Source organism: Pezoporus occidentalis, unplaced genomic scaffold, assembly GCF_034315485.1.
Source record: "Pezoporus occidentalis ecotype Australia unplaced genomic scaffold, CSIRO_AGI_Poc_V1 ctg2, whole genome shotgun sequence".
Classification (NCBI taxonomy): Eukaryota; Metazoa; Chordata; class Aves; order Psittaciformes; family Psittacidae; genus Pezoporus; species Pezoporus occidentalis.
The window spans coordinates 11,706,110-11,727,789 of NW_026913855.1; the positions used below are offsets into that span (position 1 = coordinate 11,706,110).

Genomic DNA, 21,680 nt, shown 5'->3' on the forward strand with positions numbered 1-21,680 from the left:
GCAAAGCACAGGGATAGACTAACTGCTGGAAGGCTGACTCAAGTTCTGCAATGAAGCTGCTCCACTCCCTTTTTTCTGAATGGAGGGTGTCTCTGGACAGGTAACAGAAAGTGGAGCACAGCTACACCCTAGCACACAGAAAGAATGAGCAAAGCAGAAGTGGCACTTACATTTACTGCATCAAAGCCAACATTTGAAGAGCATTGCTGCTGTTGACTGTAAATAGTGCAAGATGGTTTCTGCGGCAAACAAATCAGTTGGACATGTCCAGGGCCATGCTTAGTATCAGTTGGAGACGAAGTTGGTGGGATGCCTGTATGCCAAATTACTTGGCTTGTCACAAGCCACATTCGCACACACCAGTTTTTCACCAAACTGCAAGAATCAGTGTGGGCATATTGTGACTTTAGGAGCAGGACTGTGTCTAATCTAGCAGTCATACTTCCTTTCACATTTCCCATGAAAACAACAGTGTGATTGCCCTTTATTCAATATTTACTAATGGTTCTAGAATACTAGGGAGAATTTCGCTAATCATCCATTTCCTTACACTTCACAAAGGAGCTGAAATAAACCCTTAAAAATTACAAGACATGCAACGACTAGTGGAGGTTTGTAAGCAGCACCGGTTAAATAACCAGCCAGCAGATTACAGCACAAAAACCTTTCAAAGGGAACACGACAGCAGAGCGCTGCCAAAGATGCGATGAATGAAGATTGCAGAGCTGTCTCTGAAGAAGGATTTTGCTGCCACTGAAGTCAATGAGACCCTAGGGGAGAGATTTAAGGAATTCACTTCTCATTCAGCCCGAAGTGTTCTCAAGGCAACTTGGATATCCACACTGATATCAAAAGCTTCCAGATCAAGCACCCAAAATTCAGACCACCCACAGCTCTCACACATGTGCAGGCCCCCCAGCAGAGCCAAGGGGATCCTGGTGGATACTGAGTCTCCCATTTCTCTGCTTCTCATATTCCCTGACCCCATGGAAACTACCCTCAGCACAGAAGGAAGTGGCCTGTATTAGCAGGGAGCATGGGCTAGAGAAGAAGAGGAGAAACCAACTGCTCTTCAGCTGACTCGACCACCCTGTGAGCCCACACAGCTTTGCAAAGCTCCATGAGGAAGAAGATGAACCTTGGGTAAACCCCCAGTCACAGTGGTGACAAGCTGCCACAAAGGGGTCAGACATCCCATACACAGATGAGTCTTGACCTTGGCAGGTCCCTCAGAAGAGAAAGCACACTCTGGAGGGAGGTCAAGCTGTAGTTGCTCCACGGTAGGGTGCAGTACATCTTCCTTGCCACCATCCTCCTGGCAGTCCATTAAAGAGAGAGCCAAAGGAAACAGTGACTAGGCAGTGCACTAGTCACTTGGGAAACCTTGGGATTTCAGACACTTCCTCACAGTATAAAGCTTGATGGCAACCATGACATGTGCCCAAATCAGACATCCCACAATCCTCATCCATTTTATCTTTACTCTCTCTCTGATGTTCTGGATGGAAGACACCAGTCCATCTGTAATCAGACACACAAAAAAATGCTGTAAAAAATCCTGATAAGCTTCTAGGACCCAGTAGTTTCTATAGATCACATTCACTGTTTAAAATCAGGGAAGGAAAAAAGAAAGTTCATCTACAGTAAAGCAGACAATGGTGTATCAGGCAAGACTAGAACTTCCTGATTTGTCAGAGCAGTGTCAGACAGGGTTTTAAAACCCAACCTCTGCATCTCAAAAATGTAAAATTTACAGCAAAGACAGGTTGCCAGAGGGTTAGCCATGCAGTTGCGAGCCTTGCACAGACATGAGGAAGTTCTAGCAGCTCAACAAATAACATGATTTTTAAAGTGAGTTATTCAGGCCAACTCTGTGAATGCGTATTTCATTTTCAGGTTATTTTGGTTTGTTTAAAATTGACTTCAAGATTGATTATTCAGGTTTCAAATAAAGGTGTCCACTTTGTAACAATTTTAAACCTTGCTTTCAGTCATGGGAAGCAACTCTCCCACAAAACAGGGGACAGGACAAGTTTTAATTCACACCTTTGCTTATTTGAGAATTCTTGTGTGGAGCTATTCTTATTCTAGAATAAAAGGACTCATGCAGGGACCAAATAACAAGAGAGTTAGAGCCCATATAATTATTTCCGAACATTTTGCGTGTACCCCAGCTTTGTATCACAACACTAGCTCTGTATGCCAGTCCTGATACAACGACATAACACACTGCAATTGATTATTTGGGGATTAAAAACAAAATAAACAGGTATTCTAAGGAAAAAATATTGCCACATGAGGGCATGCTTCACCTCTTCCAAAAGCTTGCATTTTTGGCTCAGATATTTAAGGCAAGCTACATTTTAAGACATAGTTTTAAGAAGGGGAAAACTCAGGTTTTAATTATGATTTGCTAGGTCGCTTACATACCAATTAAGTGCAAAATTGTCACAAACTCTGAAAAAAAATATTCCTTATTCCCATTCGTGGACATACTATTTTCCCATGCTGACAGCAGCATACACTTCGGTCTTTGGGCAGAGGAGATGAGCTATCTGTAGTTTCAGTGCATAATACTTGGTGTTTGTACCATTTGGTACAAATAACCACAGGACACAAAATCAAACACAAAGCTATGAAAGACATAAATTTCACCTTTTGCCCAATGGGAACAGATTCCTGGCGATGAGCCACACCAAGGCAAAGGGTGGCACATCTTCTTGTGTTCTTGCAAAAGAAAGGCACAGTTGCAGGGTTCTCCCTGGGTTCCTCACCTCTAGTGCATGGCTAGATCCCTCTCTACCCAGGAATGACCACCTGTGCATCCCCCACATCCTCAGATCACAAGATCGCTGCCAAACCTGCAAAGTACCTTTGTCGGATTCCTCAAATTACATGGTTACCCCCAAAAAGTCCAAGTGTCCCCCACAAAGTCCACCTTTTAGGCAAAACTACCTCCATCAGGCTTTCAGAGCCTGCCAGGTCATCTGTGGGAACAGCCCAGAAATCAGTCTGCAGGAATTCCTGATGGGCAGCAGGAGGTTAATCACTCAATGAGCTGCACTAGAGCAGGAAGGATCCTCAAGGCCACAAACTTTCTCTGGTCTTCAAAGGAGGATTTTGGACCGACCCTGAAGCATGGTGATTAACTAAGAAACAGCAGCATCCAAGGCTTTGAGTCACTAAACTAACTTTTCTTCTTGTGAGTCAGAGTATCTGCATATCCTTGCTTCCTGGAAACTTAAGTATTTAAACATGCAACATCCCACTTGAGTATCATGTACGTATCATGGAAATGATTCTCCAAAACATTAGGCATCTCCCAGCTGTAGCCAATATCCACAGATGCTAACAAGTTGCAAGACCTAGCCTCAGAGTGATTTGTTAAAACCAAACAGGAAGGTGTTTTCCCAAATTCCAGAGGAGCAGAGTCACACACCAAGTTGCAGAGGCCTTCCATTCGCCTGACTTGGGCTTGGCAGTCCCTGCCAGAGGAGCACCATCTCCCAGAGCCTTCATCCTTGGCTGATCCAGGGAACCAGGAAGCTGCAGATGATGTAGCCCTAGCAGCAGCCAGCTGCAGAATTGTGGCAGCTGGGGCTTGCACTAAGACGTTTGCACTTACAATAAGAGCCACCTTATGAGGGGATCTTTATTCAGCTTCTCTCTTTATCCCAGAGATTTAAATCCACTACATGCATCTTTCACATACTCCAAGATGATTTCATCTGGCCATGGAAAAGACAAAACATGAATGCTCTGATGCTTGTGGAAAAAGGTGCAGTAAAAGCCATAGGGGGAGAGGTAAGTAAGTTAAGAGACAGGTTTTTAATCCAATGACCCAGAGAATACTGAATTCCCACAGATTTTTGTCATTGTAAACATGTTTTGCTTATCAAATTGGAAGATGCCAGGCTTTAAGTTCTCATTGTAAAATGTAACAGGAAAATGCACTGTTTTATTGGATGGGAAGATCACTGGTATTCTGTGCTAATGGTGACTAAAATTCTGCTTGCTCTTCTGTGATTTTACCAGTAGCAGTTTTAAATTTATGCTTCAGCACATAAGTGAATGGATATTTATAAGCATGCACAGGCCAGGTACATTGTGCTCCTAGATGAGTAGATATGAAGAAATGGGAACCCTGAATCATAGAATACCAGGTTGGAAAGGACCTTAAGGGTCCAACTTTTCCAGGCAAATCATGACCTAGACTAGATGTCCCAGCACAAGTATCCACTTGTGGTTTAGGGAGGAATCATGTTTTCCCCTAACTCACTTGCCAGGCCATAAATGGTTTTTTGCACACAGCCTGGCTTCCCTGTCAGCTTTTGGGCCACAGCCTGAACCCATCCGTCCACTCGAAGCCACCACTGAGCCCTGCAGCTCCCAGTGGGGCAGCAGCCAGCCACTGCTGCCACTTGCCTGAGGGCCTTGCCCAGCCACCTTACTTCCAGAACCTGGAAGGGCCACACTGCATTTTGCCAATGGGGCAGAAACAGCAGCAGGATCCTTCTGTGCCCACCAGAAATAAAAGCAAGGGCAGGGAGATGACCCAGCCCCGAGCGCACACATCAGTCACGTTATCTGCACCTCTGAGCATCCCAGACTCGCCTGGTGTCAGGAGATAAAGGAATCATATTGTGTCTTTAAAGAGGGACAGGGGGTCAGGAGAGGCAGCCTCTGGCCCCATCTCAGACCTGGCAGGAAAAGGGCAGCAAACATGCAGAAGCAGGAGCACTGGACAACTGAGTCACACACGGTGAAGACCAGACTGGCACAGGCACTGCCACCCAGTCAAAGCAGTGGGACAGCCTTCCCACAGCTCCTTAGACAAATGATGGGCTACATGCAGGGACAAGCTCCAGTATTCAAGGAACAACCTTCCTATCAAGCAGCAAGAGAGGGAGGTGCAGAGCAGGGAGAGAGGGACTCTCAGCCTAAAGAGCGCTCAGGCAGGGAATTAAGTACAAAGCAAAATAAAAAAGAACAAAGCAAAATTAAGTAATTTTTTAATAGGAGGAGATGAAGTAAAATAAAATAAATACATTTTGAATGTAAAATAAAATGTGTTGTGGAGAGGGAAGGAGAAGTAGCCACTTTCTCACTTACTCCTGCCTCAGCAGCACAGCTGTGTCCCAGCTCATGCAAAGACAAGGGTGGGTCCCCAAGGCTTTATCCCTGCCACTGGCATACAGCCCCCACTGCAGTGGTGGGAATCCTCTCTATAGTGGGGAGCTGGCCACCACCCACCGCAGCCAAGGAGGCTGCCCAGTGCCCAGGTGGGTGGCGAAGGGGCCTCCCCTGTGCTCCAGCTTCCTGTGCTACCTCACCATGACTCACAGCGCTGTTTCACAGGCTGCTCTGGCTGGCAGTCAACAGGAACCTGATGGCCTGGTCAAAGGCTGGAGCAGCTCCAAGGCCACAGCAGGCTCCTTGGCAGAGCCAGTGCCACAGGTGCTCCCAGGAAAACATGAGTGGATTTTGGTGGCAGAGGAGGGAAAAGTGCTTCTCTTTTAAGGTCATGCCTTCCTGCATCAGGGCTGCCCAGCGTGAAATTTCCTGTGAACATAGCAGGGCACAGATGTCCCCTTTCCCAGGACCACAATGTCAAAGGCATTGGATGGCTCACCAGCTTCCCCAAAAGCTGCTGGCAGGATGCACAGAGGGGCAGGCTGGGAAATCTGCAAGCCCTTGGCTTCACCCAAGCTTAGCTGGTATTTCTGCCCATCCACTGCTTCAGCAAGTGGCACTTGAGCTTGTGGACCAGTGTGTGCACTTAGAGACCTCTCTGTTGAAACTTGCTGTTACTTCACATCACTGCAAGTGTGGCCTGTCTGGTAGGATTCCCCAGTGGCTGCGGAGGATGGGAAATGACAGCATTCCAAAAGCTTACAAGGCAAAGCTTTAGCAGGAGTCAGGTACTGAAATTCCTTTGGTACCACTGGAAATCACGTCCAGCACAGGTCGGACAAGTTCACATGCCCATACACAGGCACCACTATCACTAGGAATTTTGCCTCATTCACAATGAGTCTATTTATAAAGCACCAGCTCCAGCACCGGTGCTCACAGCATCAATGGCTGCAAGGATGCTCCTCACCATTCACTCCCTGCTCCCAGAAGGAGCCATCAGGACAAAAAGCCTGCTCTGGTGAAGCCACTTCACTCGGCATGGCCACAGCCAAGGTTTTGTTTGCTTGATGGCTGGTAACCTGTGGCAGAAAGGTGGTGAACAGATGGGTTGAGAAAGATGCTTGTTCTTGCCAAGTAGACATGGTCACCATAGAGAAAAGCACTAGGCTTTCCATGGAGTAAAAGCTAAGTTTGAGCCTCAACATCAGCCCAGACACAACTGCGCCTGCTTCTCTCTCTACAGAGAATTTCCCTTTGACCGGGGAACAAAACAGGGAACAGGCATAAGGAAAACAGCACATGGCAGCAATCATGGGAGAGTGGCAAACAGCCATCCTAACTGGTGGTCACAAAGCTGTCCAGCAGCTGCAGAGAGGAGCCGGGGGGGTGGGGGAGAAATGAGCCTGAGGGAGATGGAGTGGAGGAGGAGGGGAAGAAGCTTTAAAGACAAGCAGATTGAGGGCAGCTTCTCAAACAAGTCAAAACTCACTGAGACATAGTCACAACTCCTGTTTAGCAGGAGGCATTCACAAATGAATAAAAAGGAATAAAATCTGGACAAAAAAATAACCCCAAACCTGGACAAGTAGGAAGTCAAAGTCAATTGGATTCATACATATTTAACAGGGACATTCATCCCAATAGAGGCCTGCCTGTAGCGTGTTGGAAACAAGTCACGCTGCCTGGGAGGCTCACACAGAAAACCTCACTCCCAGCCAGAACAGGACAGAAAGGCAGGGGATTGCTCTCTGTGCCTGGGGGAAAAGCAGCCCCTATGTGAATGGAGGAGAAGATGAAGGAGTGATGAAGTATCTCCTGCACTGGTGAGATGCTGGGGAAAGGGCACACTTTCTGGACCCCAACCCAGGGAGGGCAGGATAGACCATGCTCTATTTTGCAACTGAAACCCACCTCCTGGCACACACTGCAGGGAGCAAGCAGGGCTGCTGCCTGTGAACAGCTGAGCTGTGGCCCAGGAGACAGCACAGCTGCCCGGGCTGGGATAGCCTCAGGAAAAAGTTTTAGCTCTCATTTTCTGGTCCAGAGCTCCTGCTCTTAGTGCAGCAACACAGCTTTGACAAGAGCCCCAGAAAGCTGGAAGAACATGTGCCAGGATCATGGCTGACGTCAGGAAGACAAGGGATTGAGGGATCACATCTCCTTAAGTCTCTCTGGCAATGGCCTGGATCCAGGCATGGACCTGGGTTATAAACATATTGTCACACATCCCAGTGGGTCTTTTCAGACACAGATTAGTGGGAATTTAAGCCTAAGAGACACACACCACACCAAACCAAACCACATTGCTTCTGCTTCACCTCTGCATGGGCACTGGCTGAACTGATGCCCTTGGCTAGGGCTCTGCAATGGCATGTCCTGTATCAAGACTGCTCCACAGCAGCCCTCAGCAACCCCTTGGCATTTGATGCGAACCCCATTAGTACATAAATGGGAAATCACCTTTGGTACTACTGGCCTGGGAAGCATCATCATGGGATTTCCCCTCCTTACTGTCCTCCTCTGGCATCCCTGTTAAACACAAAACCAATTCCTACCAAGACAATCTTCCTCTCTGTCTGGCACAAGCTGTCATAGGAGTTCTTCGACCCAGGCTGTGTCCTTGCTGACACCTGCTCAGCCTCAGAGCCCTCCAGGGGTTTGCACAAGCACAGCTGGCTGAACCCTCTTGATGAGGCACAGGAACACAAGCACTCTCATCCCACAGGTATTGCTATGGCCATGTTCACACAGAGGCTGCTAGATGGTGTTTCCAGAGCAGATCTCCCTCTCTCCTAGATCCAGAGGCTCTCCCCTAGGGCAGAAGAAGTGGCTTTGGTCCACCCTGTCACCTGTGGCAAACTAGCAGCAGCCAGACAAGGAGTGGATCCCACCTGGCAGAGGGGAGGCAGGACATAGCTGTGGAAAAAAGGGGAGCACACCTACAACACATGACAGTAGTACGTGATACGTTCCAGAGATATGTGAAAATGACGGTTATGAAAGAGACAGGAGGGGAAGGGAAAGAAAACAGTCTTTTGGCCTGTGTCCAGGGGGAAAGGTTCATTTCTGTCATCAAACTTAATGGTTCAGCTTAGGGAGAAATGCAAACGGCATTGTGTCCTCCCTTCCCAGAGAGGGAGAGCAGGGTCAAAGGCAGCACCACCTTTCCTCTCCCAGTGAGTGCCATCTGCCTCAGCCTGACCCGAGGCAGGAGGTTGTCCTGAACTACCATTGTGGCTGGGTTTAAGGAGAACAGCAGTGGTCTGGTGACGGCTGCATCATGTGGGGAATCAGAAGTACTTTTGCCTCAGGCACCACGGTAAGCTCAGTAGGAACCAGTTTTCATGCATCAGATATATTACATGGATGCCACACATCCCATTTGGCAGTTCCCTCAAGTATTGCAAGCTTCTGGACAAAAGGACTCCAAACTCGCTGAATCTGGCACAGCACTCCCTGGACTTGAATTTAGACTTACATTCTTGGCTGGCAGCCCCGTGCGCTGGGAAGGAAGCATCCTCACCCCCCTCTCCTCCCTCCTTTCCCCTCCTGCCCCCGGATGGAAAGCGTATTGGATTGCTTCTCTCTGCGGGTGAGGGAGCACTCTCCTGGAATAACACCCTCTGCATGGGGAGCTCTGCTGGTCCTGCTCTTCTCCATTCACCAGGAAAAAAATCTCTGCTGGAATTCTGTTCTGCTGGAATCAAAGCATATCACAAAATCCAGCTGATTTCAACAGGATTTTCCTTAAGAAAATCAGGAAAACAAAGAGTTCCATCAGTACTATAGCAATTTTCAGCATGTTTGAAATGCGACATAGCTATCTTCTTTTATTTCAAAATTACTTTCATTCTACTTTTGTGTCTGTATTGCACCAGGTAAACTGCAAAGCTCCAAATCAAAGCTTCCAACTGGTCCAAAACAAAAAAATAAAAGTAAACAAAACAAAACAAACAAAAAAAACACAAAAAACAACACACACACACACACAAAAATATATAATGTAAAAGAATTGGGAATAAAATATAAAAAAAGGATTTTAAATTTTGCCAAATCAAATTCTGAAAAGTAAATATCCTTTACAAAACCAAGCCTAAATCTCAGTTTCAACCCTTTGTACAAATGTTAACTATCATGTGAATTCAATTCTCAATCCAGGTGTAGATAAGCCTTTAGTACTAAACAGGAGGGGAAAAGCACTGTATTGTGTAAAAAGCTGTTATAAAATTGTTATAAGGCAAGACAGAAGCTAAATCAGGATTTACAGACTTAGGAATTATATAATCCTAAATGACATCTCCCAGCATCAGTCCTCTAGACCATGACTTTTCAAAACAGCGAGACAACTTCAGCATCGTATTAACTGTGACCTCACGTGCATGTGTGCAGCTTCATTGGTCTTACAGCTGTAAATTAGGGCAGGATTTAGTCCATGACACCCATAGCCCTAAAGAACAACTGCAAATCCTTAAAGGGGACAGAAAAAAAAAAAAAAAAAAGACAATAGCCCTGAAAAAAATTAATGACATTAAAGACAAAAGAAAAATAATAATAATGTTGACAAAAGCAATGCTATATATTAACTTGATCCAAATAAAACCTTGGAGACTGGCTAGTATGTTGTTGAGATCACTGAGCTGAACACTAAAATAAAGCCACTTTGGAGGGGGCAGCAGCTTTACATCCCAATTGCAAGCAGCAAGTAAAGAACCCTGTGTTTAAGCAGAAATTGCAGGAAGCATGTGGGTGGCAATAGCCATCCTCCATGGTAGGTTTAGTGGAGGACACCACAACCATTCCTGTGCCCGGTTCAGGGAAATCTCCATGCCATGGTGAGGTACACTGCTAAGGCGCACCCTGCTTTCTAAGGTGCACCCTCCTTTCCAAGTGTTTGGCAGCCAGGCTTGGGATGAACCTCCTGGAATTGCCAGGGACTGAAGCTGAATTAGAAGAGCCAGAAATGAAAGGTGAGACCTTGGACCACATACAATAGATCTTGGATGCTGTACAAAAGTCACAGAGATCAGATGTTGCCCAGTGACTAGGGGAAGATAGGATAATATCAAGGGGAAGGTAGGCCAGATATGTTAAGAGGAAGAAACTCCTTCAATTATAGCCCAGACCTACAAGTCAGAAGACCGAGTTTATACCCTTGGCAAAGCTGAAAACTTCCTGTGACAACTTAAGCAAACTAGTTTGCCCTGCAATACAACAAGATAATAATTTACACAGTCCAGAGCAGTAAATTAACTGAAGACTGCAGACTTCTTGGAACTCCTGAGGTGAAAAGTGCTCTTACCTTTTTTAGCACTTGCTACTTAATGCCATTGACTATAAGGTCCCAGCACACTGCTTCCTCCTTTGCTTCCTTCCCTTTATAAGTAGCTATATCCCACCACAGTCTTCATGAATGGAAACTATTCATATCCTTATACTAGGTATAGCCAAGTAAATAGAAAAAAAAACCAAAAGATTTGCTAGCAGATGCTAGGAGAAGGGAGGAGGTGATGGCCAGCAGCAGCTCTGGCAGCTATGTAAATGGTACCAGGCGTGGCAAATTCGTTAACCACCTCCCTGCCAAGAAAGCCGGAACTTGGGGATTCCTATTTAGAGAAAGCTTTCCAACATGCTGTTGGCTCTTATCTTGACCCAGTGTTGCATACGCTACACATCACAAGTCATGACAGAAATTATATCAGCATCAGCAGCAACTAGAGGAGCAGAATGTTCTGTGTGGAAAAACACAATCACCAGAAAAACACCAGTGTTTACCATTAATAATGTCAGTTGTTCTAAAGTTTCTACCTTCCAGTTGGGGTTATTTGACTCTGAGCTGATGAAAGCACTTTCAGAATATAGTCTGGAAGGCGGACAGCATCCAGATGTATTTGACAGGAGTAAAAACCAATGCAAGCGCTACATTTCTTGTCTAAAAGTCACCACCCCAAAATAGCTTGTGATCTAGTTATTTTTATTTAGAGAAGAGCCTGTGCCTTGAGTTTGGATCCGAGTTCAAATTCCACTAGAGTTTCAGACAGTTGTTAAGGTAGGATGCTCCATTCTGGCCCCATTTAGAAATAGGATGAGCAGTAAGTTAGGGATCTCAGAGCCAGAGCCAAACATTAGGGTGGATCATTTTTATAGGTTTGTGTTGCACAATAAATCAGCAGCTTTACACAAAAGAGCAAGTTTGCTTCTTGATGAAAGGAGAATTTGAAAATTGTGTGTTCGTTTCCATGTTTCAGAAAGCCTGCAGGTTCTTTCTGGGATGCTGGGAAGACTCATGAGTCTCATCAGTCCTCAGAAGGGACCATGAAATAATAGAAAGCATGTTTCACTACCTGCAAATCATCAGCTCTCCATGTTTAAGTGCTACTTAAGCACTACCAGCACATAGACATGTTTACTATGAGGCCACACAAAGTATTATAACTTACTCCATTTTGTCTGTGCATGCATCAAGGATTCTTTAACAGTTCAGTATTTTTGGATCTGGAAACCCTGTAGGAACTCCAGGATCTCTTAAAAACCATCTGCACGTTTTCTTCCCACCTCCTCCAATTTCTGAATGATCCCTTCAGCACAGGGGCTTTCTTCTTTGCCCCAGCTGGATATTGTTAAAGGTTTTATTGTAACTTGCTGGTCCAGCTTTAAACACAGTGGTACTAACATGATAATTAATACCAATTACTTATGAACACTTTGTTAGTAAATTTGGATAATAACGATATTTTAGTTACCTGGGCTTCTACCAGACTCTGTACCCATCATAGAGCTCTTATTTACACAGGAGGCTGACACAGCTCCTAATACTCCGTTTTAGTTGCTCCTGTAACAAGCAAGTATTTCACATGTGCTTGGCACAAAATTCCCAAGTACATGCTCACACAAATGAGGAGTAACATAGTCTATTCCAGTAGATGCATCCAGTCCCATAAGCATGCCTTACCCATCTTCAGACCTGTAGAAGGCATGCAGGAACTGTCTGGGGCTGGGGAATTGTTCTTTGGGAAAGGCTGTCTATGCAGCCACCTTCTCTCCCTCCTTTCTAAAACTCAGGGTAAGACTATACTTTCATAAAGCTCTCTCTTAAAGGTGAAGCAATGCTATCTGGGTTAACTACCACCATTTTTGTCAGCACTTAAAACTCTGTGAGGCCTCACCTGACCGGTTAGGGAGACTGTGGACCACTTTTTCTAATAGCAGAGCAAGGTGTACAAATGCCATCAGCAGAGAATTGGTAGCAAGCATCTGGAATGGCTCTAAGATCTCCAACCAGCTCAGCTGTTTGAAAATAAATGTCTGTCCAGAGCGTTATGGAACTGAGCTGGTACATCTTCAGACACCCCTTACATAAATCTCTTGTACACTCAAGAGATTTATGGTAAACACTTGCTCTTTCCTTAACCTCCAAAACCTTTTCCACCTGCTGAATAACACAAGATTCTTTCCCCTTAGCCAGCCTGTTCTATATCTATATAAAGCCTCGAGATTTGGTGGCACCATGAGCTGACTTGTCAGCAGGACACGTGTGACACCCATCTCTACATCACCTCCCATGCAAATAACACCATTAGCCAGCTCTCCAAGGGCTTGGCTGAGATCAGCAAATGAATGAAGAGAAGCTGGCAGAAGCTGAATTGCTGTAAGATCCTGAGCTGGCAATGGTATAGGAAAGTATTTCACATTCCCATAATGTCTCATCCGTTCTCTGTTGCTGGCATTAAGACTAACTGAAGATTTAATGTTCATCTGGACCCACTGATCCTGGAAACCCCAATAACTCTTGCTGCAACCCTTGATCCTCCAGCATCATTTCCTATCAGATAACTTGCTAGATTGAAGTTGGCTCTTATGCTTGATTTTTACAACCCAGCGGGTTTAGAAATGACACCTTGTACAAGAATGCTTCAGTCCTTTTACTCAGCAGCACAAGACCACCAAACAAGCTAAAGCTTTGTTCTGTGCTCTGATGGCAACTCAGGCCCACCTTAAATTCAAGGCTTCGCCCTTATTTTCAAAGCCTTCATGAGCTTAGCAAAAATTGGTTGAAGGACAGCCACACTTTTAGTGTAATATTGAAATCTGACAGTTGTATTGCTCTGGAACAAAATGAATACCCAATTTGAAGGGTGTGTGCACCAGGGACAGAGATTCCCTACTGACTAGGATACAACTATGGACTCCTGATCCCCTGCAGGAGACAACTGTAAATCTCAAAAGTGCAGAACAAAAGAGAAACTCCAGATTTTCAACCCATCCTTCCCCCCTCTGTTCTAACCATACCAAAACCACCAGTATGAACAAGATGTCCATGTCTGACAGACAGGATGAAGTCTGATTTCCAAGGGCACACTCCAGTGGGGGTTCTCTGGTGCCTGATACAACGGGAGCTGAGCTGGCAGCACAAACAGGCTCTCTCATGTACAAATCAGCCTCTCTTTTTCAACCTTAAAGGAACTTCACTTTCAGATCTGTATTCTTTTGCCAAATTAATTGCCAACAGGCTCACACTTCTGGGGAGGTGGGAGGTAGAGCAATGGAATCATATACAGACAGACATACACACAGAGCACGAATTCAGAGGCATTGTTTTACTATCAAATATTTTTTGGCAAAAGTGTCCTCTATAAAATATGAAAGGAAGAGAGAGAGGAATGTTGAAGATGCCTCATGTTCATTTTCGTGAGCTCATAAATTAATTGGAGGCAGCTACATAAAGGTATCCAGGAACATCTGAGCAGTTTTTGCTTTCCAACACACCATTTGAGAGGGACTCAGAACCTGGACAGAATTACATAAACATTTTCAAATGACAAATGAGTCACTAATGATAATCAGATCAAAAATTTATTTCCTTCTAAAAAAAACACAAAAGCTACTTTCCAATTTTATGAGATGCAAAATACGTCAAAAAGTCTAGAAGATATCATTGAAATACACCTGAATCTATGCCCATAACTCACTGCTACTCATGAAGAGGAGTATATTTTAAAGTTGCATTTCCATATTACTTTTGAATTTCCTGACCGCTGCACAGTTGCAGTGTATTTATGTTTAAATTGCCTGCCAAGGAAAGTAAACCAGAAGTACCTCAATAGGGGAGCCAACCAGATGTGTATCTATACAGTGTTCAGACTAAATGCTCTGACGATGCAGAATCCTCACGACGCATGTAGCATTGAATGAACCCCTCAGCTGGTTTTGCCTGGAAGGAAGAACATGCATGTATGAGCAAGGATACAATTCAGAGACACTAAAACAGGTTTATAACATTCCATCCTGTTTTCCTCAGCACAAAAACAAGCCCTGAAGAATACATGTCACATATTTATTCCTGACAACAGCTGTCAATAACTTGGCAACTGTGCATTTCAAATGCCAGTTGGGCAGCTTTTCAAAGGGTTAAAAGGTGTATGAAGGTTGAAAAGTCTGGAAGTCTTGCCAAGGATGTAAAACCTTGTTGAATTTGTTAAACTTATGTTTCCATGAAGTTTTCACCTCAAGAACTGTTCAACTTGACACATGCTTAAATTTGTACAGACCTCTGAGCTAATCTGACAAGAAACAAGTGACCAAGCAAACCACTAGAAGAGGAGCTTGGAATCACTGAGGAGGCCTACTCCAAGCCTATACTGTTGTGGGGTCATATCTCATTATGTTCTTCCAGTGGTTGATTCCAGCAGCAACATTTGGGTTGGCACACCATGCCAGTGAGTCAGCATTTTTAAGTTACAACTGAGAAAACAAGAAAAAAAAAAAAAAGAAAAGTTTAATTATTTGGCAAGGCAGCTAGCATCATCCTGAAAGTGTTCAAATTTTGGTGCAAACCAACCTCCTCCCCATTCCTTCCCAAAACCCCATCTCCTTTTCTTAAACTGACAATTCATAAAACAGCCAGGGTGCTGCTTCTTTCTGCTTAGTATGCTCTGTCCTGCTTGCATATGTGCTTATCCAGTAACAGGCATCAATAGTGAAATGGGATTACGTTCCACTGGTTTAGAGCATGAGCACAGCCCAGGGTGGGGCTGCTGGAGGATCAGCTCTTAATAAGGTGTCCAATTTATAATCTAGAAGGGCGAGGAGCAACTGGCTTTCAGAATGAATAGCTCTTCTGTGTTACCATCTCCTGAGGCTGGCTGCCTGGCCAGCCTGCTTCATCATTTTCTCTCTCTCTCACACACAGATGTTACTCTTTTCACTAACATTTTTTTGCTGTTTCCCAGACTGGAAATATAAAAGAGGAAGGAAGACAAGAAGTTTCCACCCGTATCTGGTTGGATGCTGCAAACCGTAGCAAAATGAACAAACTATCTGCTAGCTTAATAGGAGACAAACCCCTGGGATTTACTTATTTCAAGGAGGTTTCATTTCCACCTAGGACCCCACTGCTAGGGACTCTCTTTGTGATGTTGTTATAACCAATGGTCTGCACAACAGCCCCGTATCTGTGGGACACCAGGCACCACACACAGCACGCAGCCGATGGGGTGAGGAGGAGTGGTCAAACGGTGTGGAGGGCAGGAGACGGGTGAAAAGATGTGACTCCCTGGGTGATGCTCTCTTTGGTTTTGTCTTAAAACTCTTCTGTTAAATGACGCCTGGTGACTCTGCAGAGGAGTGCAAAGTTAATAAATTGATCCTTCTTAACTGCCAGATCGGTTCCCTCAGGCGTTACTTCCGACACACGTCCCCGAGATGCTACCACCGCCTCACCCGCCGCGTAGTTTTCCCCTCGCAGCCCAACATGGCCACAAGCACTTTCCTCAGGGGCAGCCGACCCGTACCCAAGAGGCACGGCTAGCTTGCAGGCCAAGCTGGGCACCACCGCAGCGCGCTGCGCCGGGAGGTGAGGGGAGCCCGGCGAGGGCGGCGGTGGCGGCCCGGCCCCCGCACGGCGCCGCGCACTGCGCAGCACCCTCTGGTGGCGCGCCAGAAGCCGGCCGCCGCCGCCGCCCGTCCGTCCAGCCGCCCGCAGAGCGAGCGGTCTTGCAGGGGCCGGGCTGGGTCCCGCCTCAGGGGACACCTGCCACAGCACCCCGGGAGGCCAGGAATTACCCCAGGCAGTGGTTTAAAGAAGCACCGAGACTTACCGGGCAGATCGATGGACGAGTACCCGGCTTCAGCTGCACATAGACCTGCAGGGAGACGTAGCGAAGTACCGTGAAGACTGGCAGCGCAGCTGGGCATCTCCCTGTCATGTTTCTCTGATCTCCAAAGGAGTTCTTTGGCCAAAGATTAACCCTGCTCCAGGAGATGTGTCACAGAGCCTCCCATACCTCCAGGAGATACATTTAACAGATTCCCTTTCCACATGATAATCCAGCCTGTCAAAGTATACATTCAGGAATGACTATAGTCCTCCTTTCTGTCTGCTGCTATTGCATTGTGTGGAATGACTGTTTCCCATCTGCAGCACTTAAAAAATGCAACTCCACCTGAAAACTTTTCATCATCCTGTGCTTCCCCCCTTGCCAAAGCGAAGTGAAAGGTGATACAACCAGCCACTTGATCAGTCTTTGTGAGGGTCAGGGGCATCTGGCTCCTGTAGGATTTTTATGGTGGGAGCCTGTTTCTAGGACCATTGGCCCTTCGGCAGCAAGATGCTGTTTTCAGGATCTGATTTAAGCTGAACTCCAGAAGACCACAGAGAAAGAAGAAGCAGGGAGCGTGCACTTGACTTCCTGGAAAAGACACCCGAGCTGGTCTTACAGCCTCCTGCAACCGCAGTTCATCCTCCCGGGCTCTACAGCTCATCCCAGCCATTGCCAGCCCTGTGGGCTCAGAGGCACAAGAAGCAGCCCACAGCTGGCCCAGGGAGCCTGCCTAGTTTGAGCAGTGTTTTCAATTAATAGCCTGCTCAGCAGCCACATCATGGTCTATGAGAAATGCTACGTGTCATTAGCAGCCTCTTGGTTCAAAATGTTTTGGAGAGCCACTGTTCTGTCCCATCCTCACAGGGTCTTTGCATTTGGGAGGAATGCCTGGGATAGAAAACACAAAAGGACAAGCTGGACTGGAGTACCCATTACGCCATTGAAAAAAAAAAAAAAAGAAAATAAGATGTCAACAACTTCTATAGGCCTAATTGTTTCTTCTCAAACAGATTGTTAGCTTATGTGAATCAGTGTAGCTCTACTGGGTAAACCAAAGAATGGCAAGGGGGAGGGGGATAGCCTTGAGATCAGAAAGGCACAATATGGGTCTTTATCCCCAGTGCTTGCTGGCTACTGAGTAACATTAACTTATTGCCACCACCCCACCACCCCAAAGAGATAGCGGCACTAAGAGAGATGAAGAGACACAGGGTCGCAAATAGCAAGGCGCATGAGTTTCTGCAAATACCACCATGCAAGGCTGCCTGAAGGACTGGGCCTTGACTCTGTGACTCCTGCTCTTGCCCTGCTGCTCAGCTCTATTGTGAAACTGAACTGCACAAAACTGAGCTGATTAAAAGCCAGAAATGGTATTTTTAATAAGCCAGATTGCTTCTTTGCTCTGGTCCATCTTACAGCTGCATGCACTCTGGACCAGTTATAAAGAAAATACAACTGCTTCTTTCAACATCAGCACCAGCTTGAAGAATTCATCAAACTGCAGCCTGGTGAAACACTGGGAAATCCCACAGAAAGCAAAAGAGAAGGAAACTGTACTTTAATTTCAGCAGAACACTCAAACGAAGAGCAGGCAGGCAGTGAGTGATGCAAATGCACCTAGTCAGATTTCTCCACTGGACCTTCAAGAGAAAATGCAGTAAAACATCAAGCACAAAGGGCAGCCTGAGTCCTCCAAACGCAAAATCAGGACAAGCCAAATCCTGCCCAATTGCACAACATTAAAGAGTGATTCTGCGCTCCCTCACCTTGCGCTAAGGGAACAGCAATGTTCTGACCTGCAGTGATTTATGTGTAGCAAATTTGTGCTCATAAACAAGTGAGAGGAACCAAAATCTCATGCCCTAACCCTTCTAAGCAAAACCAAATTCTTTATGGGCAGCAAGCTTGATGTTGAAGGAGGCAATGTTTATCCGTATCTGAATCCAATAAAAACACCAAAACAAGAGAAACAATGTTCCAAGAGCTCTTCTCCATTACATTTGCAAATAATGCTAAAAAGAAAAAAAAAAAAGAAATTGCTTCACATGCTTTACAAACATTAATTAATTTAGCCTGATGTCTCCCCAGCTGGACAGGTGTTATCATCTCCACTGAACATATGAGCAAGCTGAGTAAGACAGAACTGGCCCTGTTTTTTCAAAGTATCATCTAATTTTCAGTGCACTTCTGCATTCAGGCAGCTTCTGTTAATTTTGGCTAGAGCTGTAAATGATTAGTACATGTGCAAGACAGATTCTGCGCATCTCAGGCTACAAGGCTATTAAAACTCATGCTTGAAAATGTGAACCTAAAGGATTTGCCCATGGCTGGGCAAGACAGGAAATATGTTGCATGATCAGGAAAATAAGCCAAGCCTTCAGATTCCTTGAGGCTTGTCTCCACAAGAAGCGTAGGGAAGCAATGTAAAATTGCAGCACACTAGAAACATGCTCCCCAAATGGACCCTTTAGTGTTCACTACTTTCAAAGAGCAAATTTTCACCCCTCCATAAATTCACCACTTCTAGACAAGCATAGAGAGACCTACATCTCATTTACTGCTCAATACCGTATCTTGTTGCCACTTTCTAAACTGAAAGGTGACAGTGGCAAGAGAAGGATGCGGTGACTCAAGAGGTAGCAATAAGAAAGCCAAGTTTCACTTTGGTTTCAGCAGAAAGCTTCCCCATGAAGATGCTCTTGGTTTGCAATCAATGATGAAATAGCTTACCTGCGTTTCAAAAAGAGGTGATCTACCCCCTACGTAGCATACATAAAGATTATGTCTACCCGTGTTAAGCAGACACAGACTATCTGAATAACTGCACCTAATTAGCTGGAGCACAATGTCAGCCCAAAGGAGGAGATGTGTGGTTTCATGCTAGAAATAAGCAGCAGGCCTCTCTGCAATAAACTCTCTAGAGATAATCTAACAGCGTTCACACGGGCGGTTGGCCTACAGATGCACATCCGCCCAAGCAAAGGTGCTGGTGGAAAAGGCTATCCTCCCAGTCTAAGGTTACCAGCCCTTCAGGTCTGCTTTGTTGAACTGCGCTTGAACGCTTCTCACATTTTTTCAGTCTGAATGACGTAGGTTAGCAGAGGTTATCAACTACCAGCAATCTAAGATGGGAAGTGGTCACCCCACAGCCTCCTCCCTGCATCTGAAGCAGCAGGAACCTCCAGCGTCACGGGAAGAGCTGGAGACAGTAACTTCCACCAAGCCTACATGAAAATCTATGGCCTAAGTGTGGGGTGACAGTGTCCACGAAGTTCATACCTGGGCTTGTCCCATGCCAGCTTTCACATGAACCTGAGCCTGGTGCTAGTGCATTAGACATGGCTAACATTTTAAACAGTGCAGGCATAGCTTCGGCGTTGTTTACATTGTAAGATTGGCATGATAACAGCTGAACTGGCAAAAATCAGTGTATGCTAGGCCTACAAAAACCAGTGGGTCCAAAGGAAGACACTATGCTGCAGCGGCTACCCTGCAATGAATATGGCAGCCAGTAGGATGACCACCTAGTAGGTGAATACACCGTGGGAGCAGGTGTCAGGGTGCTTTATGGTCTTTGTGGACTTGAGAAGAGTAGGAACACCAGAACAGATTTAACACTGTTTTTGACACTTGGAGTTACAGACATACCTCTGTTCAGACTAGAGGAGATCCCCTTGGTGTAGCTTCCCTCATCCCTCACACACCCACAGAGACACACCTGCTGCCCATGACACCCAATCAAGCTGAGCTCTAAGGATTTTTTTAAGGACTTTGGAGTTAAAAGAAAAATAAGAAAAGACTATAGATGCTCCCTGAAAAGCACGTCTTCTCTTTTAAGTGGATCACTTCACAGAACCAGTGTAAAGGGCAGCTAGACAAACAGCTGAATCAGCACAGCCGATGAAGCAGTAACCTAGAGCAGCGCAGGAGTGGACCAGAGCAGCCGCCTCACTCAGCTGCAAGCTGGAGCAGGACACTTGATTGGAGCCCAGCTCCACCAATAATCTTCAAAATGTGTGTTTGGGTTTGGATTTTTGTTGGAACTTTTTGTTGTGGGTTTCTTTTCCTTAGGTGATAGCCACTGCTACCAGTTAGCCGACACACACCTCTGGCCTACAGTTTCAGGGGGACAGGGAGGGAGCTGAGATGGTGAACCTGATGCTCACATGAGGCCAGGCTTTATCACTTTGATTGCTTATGCACAGCCTGCTTTAATCCAGACTTTCAAATTCATGGTGTGTAGGCTGCAGTGTGTACTTGTGTCAGAAGTTCCTTCTGTAAGTCATTAAGATGTAGCTAACACTTTTAACTCTATTCAGTGATTTCTGTACCAAGCTATTGTAAGTTTAATTATATTAACAACACAAGTATTAACAGATACCCTTAGTGCAAAAAGGGTGATATTTACTTCTGTGCAGGGGCTCAAATGTACCATTTGTGCAATATGATGCCTGATGCTGTATTTATATGGCTAAAATGCATTTTCTGAAGGTAGCTCAACATGGAGATGAATTCCATCCAACATGAGAGGAAAGAAAGAACTTGTCTGCCGGATAGGTTACTCACTGATCTACAAATCAGAGAGAATAACAATGTATACTGTATTCCTGCCTGTTCTCACACACTCCTTCTTGTCATCACAAGAGGTCTTTAGTACCCTGAAATATAGCTTGACAATAAAAATTAATTGAAAGTGCGCTAGAATCATTAACTTTTGGAGCTTCACAGTTTGCCCATCCTTAAATAACACTGGTTATAAAATCCTTGTTTGTTCTACAATTCCTTGGCTCTTTTCCATGTAGCATGTACAGAAATCAGCAATATGTGCAGCAGGGACTTAGCTGGCTATAATATGAGTGCGCATTATGGACCTTCTTCTTTAGCTCAGCAGCAATACACTGACTCAGATCTAGAGACCAGTTATAGTCCCAGCAGCGTTTATTCCGTGTAATTAGCAGTATCAAGTGTGTTGTCTTTTGGGTAGCCTGATCGTTTCCATATGCACGAGTACCTTCTGTGAACGTAGACAGGGCAAGAAGCAGACAGCATTCAAAGCGCACGCAGCGCTACAGGAAGCACATATGTTTTAAATACATTATCTCTACAATTAAGAAGAGTTTATAAATTGGACATATAAATCTTCAAGAAAGGGGCCAGCAGAGAGAGAAAAAGACTTTCTTTGCAAGCATGAACTTTGTCTGGGTAACTACCCGCACCCATGTCCCCGAGATGGGGCAGACATCTCCCTGCTTGCTGATGGGAGAGCAGCATGAATCAGTAACTCCAGCAGAGCCTTGCTCTAAAGGCGGTGTGCATTGCTCCAGGCAAGAGAAGGCTGTTGGTGCTGTGTTAGGGCCTGGAGGAATATCAGGCTGGTGTTCGTGGTGGGGCGTGCCTGGGAATGCTGCACAACATTCATCTTAGGGGCAGGTACTTGCTGAAATTCCA

The 21,680-nt window shown here is 45.5% G+C and overlaps 1 long non-coding RNA gene across 2 annotated transcripts; it reads right to left on the bottom strand.

Moving 5' to 3' along the window:
* Nucleotides 1-6,888: 6,888 nt before the first annotated feature.
* Nucleotides 6,889-16,465, bottom strand: LOC134163205 (uncharacterized). 2 transcript variants are annotated; one of them, XR_009964622.1, is made up of 3 exons: nucleotides 16,230-16,465; nucleotides 14,230-15,746; nucleotides 6,889-8,830 (listed from the first exon to the last, which is right to left on the bottom strand). It is a non-coding gene; the product is annotated as an uncharacterized LOC134163205 (long non-coding RNA). The 2 variants fall into 2 exon arrangements; XR_009964623.1 differs by lacking the exon at nucleotides 6,889-8,830 and adding an exon at nucleotides 13,768-13,920.
* Between the last annotated feature and the right edge of the window lie 5,215 nt (nucleotides 16,466-21,680).